The sequence below is a fragment of the Scyliorhinus torazame genome, chromosome 14, assembly GCF_047496885.1.
Source record: "Scyliorhinus torazame isolate Kashiwa2021f chromosome 14, sScyTor2.1, whole genome shotgun sequence".
NCBI lineage: Eukaryota > Metazoa > Chordata > Chondrichthyes > Carcharhiniformes > Scyliorhinidae > Scyliorhinus > Scyliorhinus torazame.
Genome location: NC_092720.1, coordinates 189,955,359 through 189,970,436, shown reverse-complemented (window position 1 = coordinate 189,970,436; position 15,078 = coordinate 189,955,359).

Sequence of the window (15,078 nt, the reverse complement as noted above, 5' to 3'; positions counted from 1 at the left end):
GCGAGCCGGGACAGTGAAAACAGCGCGGGAGGAGAGACAGCCGGGACAGTGAAAACAGCGCGGGAGGAGAGACAGCCGGGACAGTCAAAACAGCGCGGGAGGAGTGACAGCCGGGACAGTGAAAACAGCGCGGGAGGAGAGACAGCGGGGAGAGTGAAAACAGCGCGGGAGGAGAGACAGCCGGGACAGTGAAAACAGCGCGGGAGGAGAGACAGCCGGGACAGTGAAAACAGCACGAGAGGAGAGACATCTGGGACAGTGAAAACAGCGCGGGAGGAGAGAGAGCCGGGACAGTGAAAACAGCGCGGGAGGAGAGCCAGCCGGGACAGTGAAAACAGCGCGGGAGGAGAGACAGCCGGGACAGTGAAAACAGCGCGGGGGGGAGAGACAGCTGGGACAGTGAAAACAGCGCGGGAGGAGAGACAGCCGGGACAGTGAAAACAGCGCGGGAGGAGAGAGAGCCGGGACAGTGAAAACAGCACGAGAGGAGAGACAGCTGGGACAGTGAAAACAGCGCGGGAGGAGAGAGAGCCGGGACAGTGAAAACAGCGCGGGAGGAGAGCCAGCCGGGACAGTGAAAACAGCGCGGGAGAAGAGACAGCCGGGACAGTGAAAACAGCGCGGGGGGGAGAGACAGCCGGGACAGTGAAAACAGCGCGAGAGGAGAGCGAGCCGGGACAGTGAAAACAGCGCGAGAGGAGAGACAGCCGGGACAGTGAAAACAGCGCGGGAGGAGAGAGAGCCGGGACAGTGAAAACAGCGCGGGAGGAGAGACAGGCGGGACAGTGAAAACAGCGCGGGAGGAGAGCCAGCCGGGACAGTGAAAACAGCGCGGGAGGAGGGACAGCCGGGACAGTGAAAACAGCGCGGGAGGAGAGACAGCCGGGACAGTGAAAACAGCGCGGGGGGGAGAGACAGCCGGGACAGTGAAAACAGCGCGAGAGGAGAGCGAGCCGGGACAGTGAAAACAGCGCGGGAGGAGAGACAGCGGGGAGAGTGAAAACAGCGCGGTAGGAGAGACAGCCGGGACAGTGAAAACAGCGCGGGAGGAGAGACAGCCGCGACAGTGAAAACAGCGCGGGAGGAGAGACAGCCGGGACAGTGAAAACAGCGCGGGAGGAGAGACAGCCGGGACAGTGAAAACAGCGCGGGAGGAGAGACAGCCGGGACAGTGAAAACAGCGCGGGAGGAGAGAGAGCCGGGACAGTGAAAAGAGCGCGGGGGGGAGAGACAGCCGGGACAGTGAAAACAGCGCGGGAGGAGAGAGAGCCGGGACAGCGAAAACAGCACGGGAGGAGAGACAGCCGGGACAGTGAAAACAGCGCGGGAGGAGAGACAGCCGGGACAGTGAAAACAGCGCGGGAGGAGAGACAGCCGGGACAGTGAAAACAGCGCGGGAGGAGAGACAGCCGGGACAGTCAAAACAGCGCGGGAGGAGTGACAGCCGGGACAGTGAAAACAGCGCGGTAGGAGAGACAGCCGGGACAGTGAAAACAGCGCGGGAGGAGAGCCAGCCGGGACAGTGAAAACAGCGCGGGAGGAGAGCCAGCCAGGACAGTGAAAACAGCGCGGGAGGAGAGACAGCGGGGAGAGTGAAAACAGCGCGGGAGGAGAGACAGCCGGGACAGTGAAAACAGCGCGGGAGGAGAGACAGCCGGGACAGTGAAAACAGCGCGGGAGGAGAGACAGCCGGGACAGTGAAAACAGCGCGGCAGGAGAGACAGCCGGGACACGGAAAATAGCGCAAGAGGAGAGCGAGCCGGGACAGTGAAAACAGCGCGAGGGGAGAGACAGCCTGGACAGTAAAAACAGCGCGAGAGGAGAGAGAGCCGAGACAGTGAAAACAGCGCGGGAGGAGAGACAGCCGGGACAGTGAAAACAGCGCGAGGGGAGAGAGAGCCGGGACAGTGAAAACAGCGCGGGAGGAGAGACAGCCGGGACAGTGAAAACAGCGCGGGAGGAGAGACAGCCGGGACAGTGAAAACAGCGCGGGAGGAGAGACAGCCGGGACAGTGAAAACAGCGCGGGAGGAGAGACAGCCGGGACAGTGAAAACAGCGCGGGAGGAGAGACAGCCGGGACAGTGAATACAGCGCGGGAGGAGAGAGAGCCGGGACAGTGAAAACAGCACGGGAGGAGAGACAGCCGGGACAGTAAAAACAGCGCGGGAGGAGAGACAGCCGGGACAGTGAAAACAGCGCGGGAGGAGAGACAGCCGGGACAGTGAAAACAGCGCGAGAGGACAGACAGCCGGGACAGTGAAAACAGCGAGAGAGGAGAGACAGCCGGGACAGTGAAAACAGCGCGGGAGGAGAGACAGCCGGGACAGTGAAAACAGCGCGAGAGGAGAGAGAGCCGAGACAGTGAAAACAGCGCGGGAGGAGAGACAGCCGGGACAGTGAAAACAGCGCGGGAGGAGAGCCAGCCGGGACAGTGAAAACAGCGCGGGAGGAGAGACAGCGGGGAGAGTGAAAACAGCGCGGGAGGAGAGACAGCCGGGACAGTGAAAACAGCGCGGGAGGAGAGACAGCCGGGACAGTGAAAACAGCGCGAGAGGAGAGCGAGCCAGGACAGTGAAAACAGCGCGGGGGGGAGAGACAGCCGGGACAGTGAAAACAGCGCGGGAGGAGAGACAGCCGGGACAGTGAAAACAGCGCGGGGGGGAGAGACAGCCGGGACAGTGAAAACAGCGCGAGAGGAGAGCGAGCCGGGACAGTGAAAACAGCGCGGGGGGGAGAGACAGCCGGGACAGTGAAAACAGCACGGGAGGAGAGCCAGCCGGGACAGTGAAAACAGCGCGGGAGGAGAGCCAGCCGGGACAGTGAAAACAGCGCGGGAGGAGAGACAGCCGGGACAGTGAAAACAGCGCGGGAGGAGAGACAGCCGGGACAGTGAAAACAGCGCGGGAGGAGAGACAGCCGGGACACGGAAAACAGCGCAAGAGGAGAGACAGCCGGGACAGTGAAAACAGCGCGAGGGGAGAGACAGCCGGGACAGTAAAAACAGCGCGAGAGGAGAGAGAGCCGAGACAGTGAAAACAGCGCGGGAGGAGAGACAGCCGGGACAGTGAAAACAGCGCGGGAGGAGAGACAGCCGGGACAGTGAAAACAGCGCGGGAGGAGAGAGAGCCGGGACAGTGAAAACAGCACGGGAGGAGAGACAGCCGGGACAGTGAAAACAGCGCGAGCGGAGAGACAGCCGGGACAGTGAAAACAGCGCGGGAGGAGAGACAGCCGGGACAGTGAAAACAGCGAGAGAGGAGAGACAGCGGGGAGAGTGAAAACAGCGCGAGAGGAGAGACAGCCGGGACAGTGAAAACAGCGCGGGAGGAGAGAGAGCCGGGACAGTGAAAACAGCGCGAGAGGAGAGAGAGCCGGGACAGTGAAAACAGCGAGAGAGGAGAGACAGCGGGGAGAGTGAAAACAGCGCGTGAGGAGAGACAGCCGGGACAGTGAAAACAGCGCGGGAGGAGAGACAGCCGGGACAGTGAAAACAGCGCGGGAGGAGAGACAGCCGGGACAGTGAAAACAGCGCGGGAGGAGAGACAGCCGGGACAGTGAAAACAGCGCGGGAGGAGAGACAGCCAGGACAGTGAAAACAGCGCGGGAGGAGAGACAGCCGGGACAGTGAAAACAGCGCGGGGGGGAGAGACAGCCGGGACAGTGAAAACAGCACGGGAGGAGAGCCAGCCGGGACAGTGAAAACAGCGCGAGGGGAGAGACAGCCGGGACAGGGAAAACAGCGCGGGAGGAGAGACAGCCGGGACAGTGAAAACAGCGCGAGAGGAGAGCGAGCCGGGACAGTGAAAACAGCGCGGGAGGAGAGAGAGCCGGGACAGTGAAAACAGCACGGGAGGAGAGCCAGCGGGGAGAGTGAAAACAGCGCGGGAGGAGAGACAGCCGGGACAGTGAAAACAGCGCGGGAGGAGAGACAGCCGGGACAGTGAAAACAGCACGGGAGGAGAGACAGCCGGGACAGTGAAAACAGCGCGAGAGGAGAGCGAGCCGGGACAGTGAAAACAGCGCGGGAGGAGAGAGAGCGGGGACAGTGAAAACAGCGCGGGGGGGAGAGCCAGCCGGGACAGTGAAAACAGCGCGGGAGGAGGGACAGCCGGGACAGTGAAAACAGCGCGAGAGGAGAGAGAGCCGAGACAGTGAAAACAGCGCGGGAGGAGAGACAGCCGGGACAGTGAAAACAGCGCGGGAGGAGAGACAGCCGGGACAGTGAAAACAGCACGGGAGGAGAGACAGCCGGGACAGTGAAAACAGCGCGGGGGGGAGAGAGAGCCGGGACAGTGAAAACAGCGCGGGAGGAGAGACAGCCGGGACAGTGAAAACAGCACGAGAGGAGAGACAGCCGGGACAGTGAAAACAGCACGGGAGGAGAGACAGCCGGGACAGTGAATACAGCGCGGGAGGAGAGAGAGCCGGGACAGTGAAAACAGCACGGGAGGAGAGCCAGCCGGGACAGTGAAAACAGCGCGGGAGGAGAGAGAGCCGGGACAGTGAAAACAGCGCGGGAGGAGAGACAGCCGGGACAGTGAAAACAGCGCGAGAGGAGAGCGAGCCGGGACAGTGAAAACAGCGCGGGGGGGAGAGACAGCCGGGACAGTGAAAACAGCGCGGGAGGAGAGACAGCCGGGACAGTGAAAACAGCGCGGGGGGGAGAGACAGCCGGGAGAGTGAAAACAGCGCGAGAGGAGAGCGAGCCGGGACAGTGAAAACAGCGCGGGGGGAGAGACAGCCGGGACAGTGAAAACAGCACGGGAGGAGAGCCAGCCGGGACAGTGAAAACAGCGCGGGAGGAGAGCCAGCCGGGACAGTGAAAACAGCGCGGGAGGAGAGACAGCCGGGACAGTGAAAACAGCGCGGGAGGAGAGACAGCCGGGACACGGAAAACAGCGCAAGAGGAGAGACAGCCGGGACAGTGAAAACAGCGCGAGGGGAGAGACAGCCGGGACAGTAAAAACAGCGCGAGAGGAGAGAGAGCCGAGACAGTGAAAACAGCGCGGGAGGAGAGACAGCCGGGACAGTGAAAACAGCGCGGGAGGAGAGACAGCCGGGACAGTGAAAACAGCGCGGTAGGAGAGACAGCCGGGACAGTGAAAACAGCGCGGGAGGAGAGAGAGCCGGGACAGTGAAAACAGCACGGGAGGAGAGACAGCTGGGACAGTGAAAACAGCGCGAGGGGAGAGACAGCCGGGACAGTGAAAACAGCGCGGGAGGAGAGACAGCCGGGACAGTGAAAACAGCGCGAGAGGAGAGAGAGCCGGGACACTGAAAACAGCGCGAGAGGAGAGACAGCCGGGACAGTGAAAACAGCGAGAGAGGAGAGACAGCGGGGAGAGTGAAAACAGCGCGGGAGGAGAGACAGCCGGGACAGTGAAAACAGCGCGGGAGGAGAGACAGCCGGGACAGTGAAAACAGCGCGGGAGGAGAGACAGCCGGGACAGTGAAAACAGCGCGGGAGGAGAGACAGCCGGGACAGTGAAAACAGCGCGGGAGGAGAGACAGCCGGGACAGTGAAAACAGCGCGGGAGGAGAGACAGCCGGGACAGTGAAAACAGCGCGGGAGGAGAGACAGCCGGGACAGTGAAAACAGCGCGGGGGGGGGGAGAGACAGCCGGGACAGGGAAAACAGCGCGGGAGGAGTGACAGCCGGGACAGTGAAAACAGCGCGAGAGGAGAGCGAGCCGGGACAGTGAAAACAGCGCGGGAGGAGAGAGAGCCGAGACAGTGAAAACAGCGCGGGAGGAGAGCCAGCCGGGACAGTGAAAACAGCGCGGGAGGAGAGACAGCCGGGACAGTGAAAACAGCGCGGGAGGAGAGCCAGCCGGGACAGTGAAAACAGCGCGAGAGGAGAGCGAGCCGGGACAGTGAAAACAGCGTGGGGGGGAGAGACAGCCGGGACAGTGAAAACAGCGCGGGAGGAGAGACAGCCGGGACAGTGAAAACAGCGCGGGAGGAGAGAGAGCCGAGACAGTGAAAACAGCGCGGGAGGAGAGCCAGCCGGGACAGTGAAAACAGCGCGGGAGGAGAGCCAGCCGGGACAGTGAAAACAGCACGGGAGGAGAGACAGCCGGGACAGTGAAAACAGCGCGGGAGGAGAGACAGCCGGGACAGTGAAAACAGCGCGGGAGGAGAGACAGCCGGGAAAGTGAAAACAGCGCTGGAGGAGAGACAGCCGGGAGAGTGAAAACAGCGCGAGAGGAGAGCGAGCCGGGACAGTGAAAACAGCGCGGGAGGAGAGAGAGCGGGGACAGTGAAAACAGCGCGGGGGGGAGAGCCAGCCGGGACAGTGAAAACAGCGCGGGAGGAGGGACAGCCGGGACAGTGAAAACAGCGCGAGAGGAGAGAGAGCCGAGACAGTGAAAACAGCGCGGGAGGAGAGACAGCCGGGACAGTGAAAACAGCACGGGAGGAGAGACAGCCGGGACAGTGAAAACAGCACGGGAGGAGAGACAGCCGGGACAGTGAAAACAGCGCGGGGGGGAGAGAGAGCCGGGACAGTGAAAACAGCGCGGGAGGAGAGACAGCCGGGACAGTGAAAACAGCACGAGAGGAGAGACAGCCGGGACAGCGAAAACAGCACGGGAGGAGAGACAGCCGGGACAGTGAATACAGCGCGGGAGGAGAGAGAGCCGGGACAGTGAAAACAGCACGGGAGGAGAGCCAGCCGGGACAGTGAAAACAGCGCGGGAGGAGAGAGAGCCGGGACAGTGAAAACAGCGCGGGAGGAGAGACAGCCGGGACAGTGAAAACAGCGCTGGAGGAGAGACAGCCGGGAGAGTGAAAACAGCGCGAGAGGAGAGCGAGCCGGGACAGTGAAAACAGCGCGGGAGGAGAGAGAGCGGGGACAGTGAAAACAGCGCGGGGGGGAGAGCCAGCCGGGACAGTGAAAACAGCGCGGGAGGAGGGACAGCCGGGACAGTGAAAACAGCGCGAGAGGAGAGAGAGCCGAGACAGTGAAAACAGCGCGGGAGGAGAGACAGCCGGGACAGTGAAAACAGCACGGGAGGAGAGACAGCCGGGACAGTGAAAACAGCACGGGAGGAGAGACAGCCGGGACAGTGAAAACAGCGCGGGGGGGAGAGAGAGCCGGGACAGTGAAAACAGCGCGGGAGGAGAGACAGCCGGGACAGTGAAAACAGCACGAGAGGAGAGACAGCCGGGACAGCGAAAACAGCACGGGAGGAGAGACAGCCGGGACAGTGAATACAGCGCGGGAGGAGAGAGAGCCGGGACAGTGAAAACAGCACGGGAGGAGAGCCAGCCGGGACAGTGAAAACAGCGCGGGAGGAGAGAGAGCCGGGACAGTGAAAACAGCGCGGGAGGAGAGACAGCCGGGACAGTGAAAACAGCGCGAGAGGAGAGAGAGCGGGGACAGTGAAAACAGCGCGGGGGGGAGAGCCAGCCGGGACAGTGAAAACAGCGCGGGAGGAGGGACAGCCGGGACAGTGAAAACAGCGCGAGAGGAGAGAGAGCCGAGACAGTGAAAACAGCGCGGGAGGAGAGACAGCCGGGACAGTGAAAACAGCACGGGAGGAGAGACAGCCGGGACAGTGAAAACAGCACGGGAGGAGAGACAGCCGGGACAGTGAAAACAGCGCGGGGGGGAGAGAGAGCCGGGACAGTGAAAACAGCGCGGGAGGAGAGACAGCCGGGACAGTGAAAACAGCACGAGAGGAGAGACAGCCGGGACAGCGAAAACAGCACGGGAGGAGAGACAGCCGGGACAGTGAATACAGCGCGGGAGGAGAGAGAGCCGGGACAGTGAAAACAGCACGGGAGGAGAGCCAGCCGGGACAGTGAAAACAGCGCGGGAGGAGAGAGAGCCGGGACAGTGAAAACAGCGCGGGAGGAGAGACAGCCGGGACAGTGAAAACAGCGCGAGAGGAGAGACAGCCGGGAGAGTGAAAACAGCGCGAGAGGAGAGCGAGCCGGGACAGTGAAAACAGCGCGGGAGGAGAGAGAGCGGGGACAGTGAAAACAGCGCGGGGGGGAGAGCCAGCCGGGACAGTGAAAACAGCGCGGGAGGAGGGACAGCCGGGACAGTGAAAACAGCGCGGGAGGAGAGACAGCCGGGAAAGTGAAAACAGCGCTGGAGGAGAGACAGCCGGGAGAGTGAAAACAGCGCGAGAGGAGAGCGAGCCGGGACAGTGAAAACAGCGCGGGAGGAGAGAGAGCGGGGACAGTGAAAACAGCGCGGGGGGGAGAGCCAGCCGGGACAGTGAAAACAGCGCGGGAGGAGGGACAGCCGGGACAGTGAAAACAGCGCGAGAGGAGAGAGAGCCGAGACAGTGAAAACAGCGCGGGAGGAGAGACAGCCGGGACAGTGAAAACAGCACGGGAGGAGAGACAGCCGGGACAGTGAAAACAGCACGGGAGGAGAGACAGCCGGGACAGTGAAAACAGCGCGGGGGGGAGAGAGAGCCGGGACAGTGAAAACAGCGCGGGAGGAGAGACAGCCGGGACAGTGAAAACAGCACGAGAGGAGAGACAGCCGGGACAGCGAAAACAGCACGGGAGGAGAGACAGCCGGGACAGTGAATACAGCGCGGGAGGAGAGAGAGCCGGGACAGTGAAAACAGCACGGGAGGAGAGCCAGCCGGGACAGTGAAAACAGCGCGGGAGGAGAGAGAGCCGGGACAGTGAAAACAGCGCGGGAGGAGAGACAGCCGGGACAGTGAAAACAGCGCGAGAGGAGAGACAGCGGGGAGAGTGAAAACAGCGCGGGATGAGAGACAGCAGGGACAGTGAAAACAGCGCGGGAGGAGAGACAGCCGGGACAGTGAAAACAGCGCGGGGGGGAGAGACAGCCGGGACAGTGAAAACAGCGAGAGAGGAGAGACAGCGGGGAGAGTGAAAACAGCGCGGGATGAGAGACAGCAGGGACAGTGAAAACAGCGCGGGAGGAGAGACAGCCGGGACAGTGAAAACAGCGCGGGAGGAGAGACAGCCGGGACAGTGAAAACAGCGCGGGAGGAGAGACAGCCGGGACAGTGAAAACAGCGCGGGAGGAGAGACAGCCGGGACAGTGAAAACAGCGCGGGAGGAGAGACAGCCGGGACAGTGAAAACAGCGCGGGGGGGAGAGACAGCCGGGACAGTGAAAACAGCACGGGAGGAGAGCCAGCCGGGATAGTGAAAACAGCGCGAGGGGAGAGACAGCCGGGACAGGGAAAACAGCGCGGGAGGAGAGACAGCCGGGGCAGTGAAAACAGCGCGGGAGGAGAGACAGCCGGGACAGTGAAAACAGCGCGGGAGGAGAGAGAGCCGGGACAGTGAAAACAGCACGGGAGGAGAGCCAGCGGGGAGAGTGAAAACAGCGCGGGAGGAGAGACAGCCGGGACAGTGAAAACAGCGCGGGAGGAGAGACAGCCGGGAAAGTGAAAACAGCACGGGAGGAGAGACAGCCGGGACAGTGAAAACAGCGCGAGAGGAGAGCGAGCCGGGACAGTGAAAACAGTGCGGGAGGAGAGACAGCCGGGACAGTGAAAACAGCGCGGGAGGAGGGACAGCCGGGACAGTGAAAACAGCGCGAGAGGAGAGAGAGCCGAGACAGTGAAAACAGCGCGGGAGGAGAGACAGCCGGGACAGTGAAAACAGCGCGGGAGGAGAGACAGCCGGGACAGTGAAAACAGCACGGGAGGAGAGACAGCCGGGACAGTGAAAACAGCGCGGGGGGGAGAGAGAGCCGGGACAGTGAAAACAGCGCGGGAGGAGAGACAGCCGGGACAGTGAAAACAGCACGAGAGGAGAGACAGCCGGGACAGTGAAAACAGCACGGGAGGAGAGACAGCCGGGACAGTGAATACAGCGCGGGAGGAGAGAGAGCCGGGACAGTGAAAACAGCACGGGAGGAGAGCCAGCCGGGACAGTGAAAACAGCGCGGGAGGAGAGAGAGCCGGGACAGTGAAAACAGCGCGGGAGGAGAGACAGCCGGGACAGTGAAAACAGCGCGAGAGGAGAGCGAGCCGGGACAGTGAAAACAGCGCGGGGGGGAGAGACAGCCGGGACAGTGAAAACAGCGCGGGAGGAGAGACAGCCGGGACAGTGAAAACAGCGCGGGGGGGAGAGACAGCCGGGAGAGTGAAAACAGCGCGAGAGGAGAGCGAGCCGGGACAGTGAAAACAGCGCGGGGTGAGAGACAGCCGGGACAGTGAAAACAGCACGGGTGGAGAGCCAGCCGGGACAGTGAAAACAGCGCGGGAGGAGAGCCAGCCGGGACAGTGAAAACAGCGCGGGAGGAGAGACAGCCGGGACAGTGAAAACAGCGCGGGAGGAGAGACAGCCGGGACAGTGAAAACAGCGCAAGAGGAGAGACAGCCGGGACAGTGAAAACAGCGCGAGGGGAGAGACAGCCGGGACAGTAAAAACAGCGCGAGAGGAGAGAGAGCCGAGACAGTGAAAACAGCGCGGGAGGAGAGACAGCCGGGACAGTGAAAACAGCGCGGGAGGAGAGACAGCCGGGACAGTGAAAACAGCGCGGGAGGAGAGACAGCCGGGACAGTGAAAACAGCGCGGGAGGAGAGAGAGCCGGGACAGTGAAAACAGCACGGGAGGAGAGACAGCCGGGACAGTGAAAACAGCGCGAGGGGAGAGACAGCCGGGACAGTGAAAACAGCGCGGGAGGAGAGACAGCCGGGACAGTGAAAACAGCGCGAGAGGAGAGAGAGCCGGGACACTGAAAACAGCGCGAGAGGAGAGACAGCCGGGACAGTGAAAACAGCGAGAGAGGAGAGACAGCGGGGAGAGTGAAAACAGCGCGGGAGGAGAGACAGCCGGGACAGTGAAAACAGCGCGGGAGGAGAGACAGCCGGGACAGTGAAAACAGCGCGGGAGGAGAGACAGCCGGGACAGTGAAAACAGCGCGGGAGGAGAGACAGCCGGGACAGTGAAAACAGCGCGGGAGGAGAGACAGCCGGGACAGTGAAAACAGCGCGGGAGGAGAGACAGCCGGGACAGTGAAAACAGCGCGGGAGGAGAGACAGCCGGGACAGTGAAAACAGCGCGGGGGGGGGAGAGACAGCCGGGACAGGGAAAACAGCGCGGGAGGAGAGACAGCCGGGACAGTGAAAACAGCGCGAGAGGAGAGCGAGCCGGGACAGTGAAAACAGCGCGGGAGGAGAGAGAGCCGAGACAGTGAAAACAGCGCGGGAGGAGAGCCAGCCGGGACAGTGAAAACAGCGCGGGAGGAGAGACAGCCGGGACAGTGAAAACAGCGCGGGAGCAGAGCCAGCCGGGACAGTGAAAACAGCGCGAGAGGAGAGCGAGCCGGGACAGTGAAAACAGCGTGGGGGGGAGAGACAGCCGGGACAGTGAAAACAGCGCGGGAGGAGAGACAGCCGGGACAGTGAAAACAGCGCGGGAGGAGAGAGAGCCGAGACAGTGAAAACAGCGCGGGAGGAGAGCCAGCCGGGACAGTGAAAACAGCGCGGGAGGAGAGCCAGCCGGGACAGTGAAAACAGCACGGGAGGAGAGACAGCCGGGACAGTGAAAACAGCGCGGGAGGAGAGACAGCCGGGACAGTGAAAACAGCGCGGGAGGAGAGACAGCCGGGAAAGTGAAAACAGCGCTGGAGGAGAGACAGCCGGGAGAGTGAAAACAGCGCGAGAGGAGAGCGAGCCGGGACAGTGAAAACAGCGCGGGAGGAGAGAGAGCGGGGACAGTGAAAACAGCGCGGGGGGGAGAGCCAGCCGGGACAGTGAAAACAGCGCGGGAGGAGGGACAGCCGGGACAGTGAAAACAGCGCGAGAGGAGAGAGAGCCGAGACAGTGAAAACAGCGCGGGAGGAGAGACAGCCGGGACAGTGAAAACAGCGCGGGAGGAGAGACAGCCGCGACAGTGAAAACAGCACGGGAGGAGAGACAGCCGGGACAGTGAAAACAGCGCGGGGGGGAGAGAGAGCCGTGACAGTGAAAACAGCGCGGGAGGAGAGACAGCCGGGACAGTGAAAACAGCACGAGAGGAGAGACAGCCGGGACAGCGAAAACAGCACGGGAGGAGAGACAGCCGGGACAGTGAATACAGCGCGGGAGGAGAGAGAGCCGGGACAGTGAAAACAGCACGGGAGGAGAGCCAGCCGGGACAGTGAAAACAGCGCGGGAGGAGAGAGAGCCGGGACAGTGAAAACAGCGCGGGAGGAGAGACAGCCGGGACAGTGAAAACAGCGCGAGAGGAGAGCGAGCCGGGACAGTGAAAACAGCGCGGGGGGGAGAGACAGCCGGGACAGTGAAAACAGCGAGAGAGGAGAGACAGCGGGGAGAGTGAAAACAGCGCGGGAGGAGAGACAGCCGGGACAGTGAAAACAGCGCGGGAGGAGAGACAGCCGGGACAGTGAAAACAGCGCGGGAGGAGAGACAGCCGGGACAGTGAAAACAGCGCAAGAGGAGAGACAGCCGGGACAGTGAAAACAGCGCGAGGGGAGAGACAGCCGGGACAGTAAAAACAGCGCGAGAGGAGAGAGAGCCGAGACAGTGAAAACAGCGCGGGAGGAGAGACAGCCGGGACAGTGAAAACAGCGCGGGAGGAGAGACAGCCGGGACAGTGAAAACAGCGCGGGAGGAGAGACAGCCGGGACAGTGAAAACAGCGCGGGAGGAGAGAGAGCCGGGACAGTGAAAACAGCACGGGAGGAGAGACAGCCGGGACAGTGAAAACAGCGCGAGGGGAGAGACAGCCGGGACAGTGAAAACAGCGCGGGAGGAGAGACAGCCGGGACAGTGAAAACAGCGCAAGAGGAGAGAGAGCCGGGACACTGAAAACAGCGCGAGAGGAGAGACAGCCGGGACAGTGAAAACAGCGAGAGAGGAGAGACAGCGGGGAGAGTGAAAACAGCGCGGGAGGAGAGACAGCCGGGACAGTGAAAACAGCGCGGGAGGAGAGACAGCCGGGACAGTGAAAACAGCGCGGGAGGAGAGACAGCCGGGACAGTGAAAACAGCGCGGGAGGAGAGACAGCCGGGACAGTGAAAACAGCGCGGGAGGAGAGACAGCCGGGACAGTGAAAACAGCGCGGGAGGAGAGACAGCCGGGACAGTGAAAACAGCGCGGGAGGAGAGACAGCCGGGACAGTGAAAACAGCGCGGGGGGGGGAGAGACAGCCGGGACAGGGAAAACAGCGCGGGAGGAGAGACAGCCGGGACAGTGAAAACAGCGCGAGAGGAGAGCGAGCCGGGACAGTGAAAACAGCGCGGGAGGAGAGAGAGCCGAGACAGTGAAAACAGCGCGGGAGGAGAGCCAGCCGGGACAGTGAAAACAGCGCGGGAGGAGAGACAGCCGGGACAGTGAAAACAGCGCGGGAGGAGAGACAGCCGGGACAGTGAAAACAGCGCGAGAGGAGAGCGAGCCGGGACAGTGAAAACAGCGTGGGGGGGAGAGACAGCCGGGACAGTGAAAACAGCGCGGGAGGAGAGACAGCCGGGACAGTGAAAACAGCGCGGGAGGAGAGAGAGCGGAGACAGTGAAAACAGCGCGGGAGGAGAGCCAGCCGGGACAGTGAAAACAGCGCGGGAGGAGACCCAGCCGGGACAGTGAAAACAGCACGGGAGGAGAGACAGCCGGGACAGTGAAAACAGCGCGGGAGGAGAGACAGCCGGGACAGTGAAAACAGCGCGGGAGGAGAGACAGCCGGGAAAGTGAAAACAGCGCTGGAGGAGAGACAGCCGGGAGAGTGAAAACAGCGCGAGAGGAGAGCGAGCCGGGACAGTGAAAACAGCGCGGGAGGAGAGAGAGCGGGGACAGTGAAAACAGCGCGGGGGGGAGAGCCAGCCGGGACAGTGAAAACAGCGCGGGAGGAGGGACAGCCGGGACAGTGAAAACAGCGCGAGAGGAGAGAGAGCCGAGACAGTGAAAACAGCGCGGGAGGAGAGACAGCCGGGACAGTGAAAACAGCGCGGGAGGAGAGACAGCCGGGACAGTGAAAACAGCACGGGAGGAGAGACAGCCGGGACAGTGAAAACAGCGCGGGGGGGAGAGAGAGCCGGGACAGTGAAAACAGCGCGGGAGGAGAGACAGCCGGGACAGTGAAAACAGCACGAGAGGAGAGACAGCCGGGACAGCGAAAACAGCACGGGAGGAGAGACAGCCGGGACAGTGAATACAGCGCGGGAGGAGAGAGAGCCGGGACAGTGAAAACAGCACGGGAGGAGAGCCAGCCGGGACAGTGAAAACAGCGCGGGAGGAGAGAGAGCCGGGACAGTGAAAACAGCGCGGGAGGAGAGACAGCCGGGACAGTGAAAACAGCGCGAGAGGAGAGCGAGCCGGGACAGTGAAAACAGCGCGGGGGGGAGAGACAGCCGGGACAGTGAAAACAGCGCGGGAGGAGAGACAGCCGGGACAGTGAAAACAGCGCGGGAGGAGAGACAGCCGGGACAGTGAAAACAGCGCGGGAGGAGAGACAGCCGGGACAGTGAAAACAGCACGAGAGGAGAGACAGCCGGGACAGTGAAAACAGCGCGGGAGGAGAGACAGCCGGGACAGTGAAAACAGCGCGGGAGGAGAGACAGCCGGGACAGTGAAAACAGCGCGGGGGGGAGAGACAGCCGGGACAGTGAAAACAGCGCGAGAGGAGAGCGAGCCGGGACAGTGAAAACAGCGCGGGGGGGAGAGACACCCGGGACAGTGAAAACAGCACGGGAGGAGAGCCAGCCGGGACAGTGAAAACAGCGCGGGAGGAGAGCCAGCCGGGACAGTGAAAACAGCGCGGGAGGAGAGACAGCCGGGACAGTGAAAACAGCGCGGGAGGAGAGACAGCCGGGACAGTGAAAACAGCGCGGGAGGAGAGACAGCCGGGACACGGAAAACAGCGCAAGGGGAGAGACAGCCGGGACAGTGAAAACAGCGCGAGGGGAGAGACAGCCGGGACAGTAAAAACAGCGCGAGAGGAGAGAGAGCCGAGACAGTGAAAACAGCGCGGGAGGAGAGACAGCCGGGACAGTGAGAACAGCGCGGGAGGAGAGACAGCCGGGACAGTGAAAACAGCGCGGGAGGAGAGAGAGCCGGGACAGTGAAAACAGCACGGGAGGAGAGACAGCCGGGACAGTGAAAACAGCGCGAGGGGAGAGACAGCCGGGACAGTG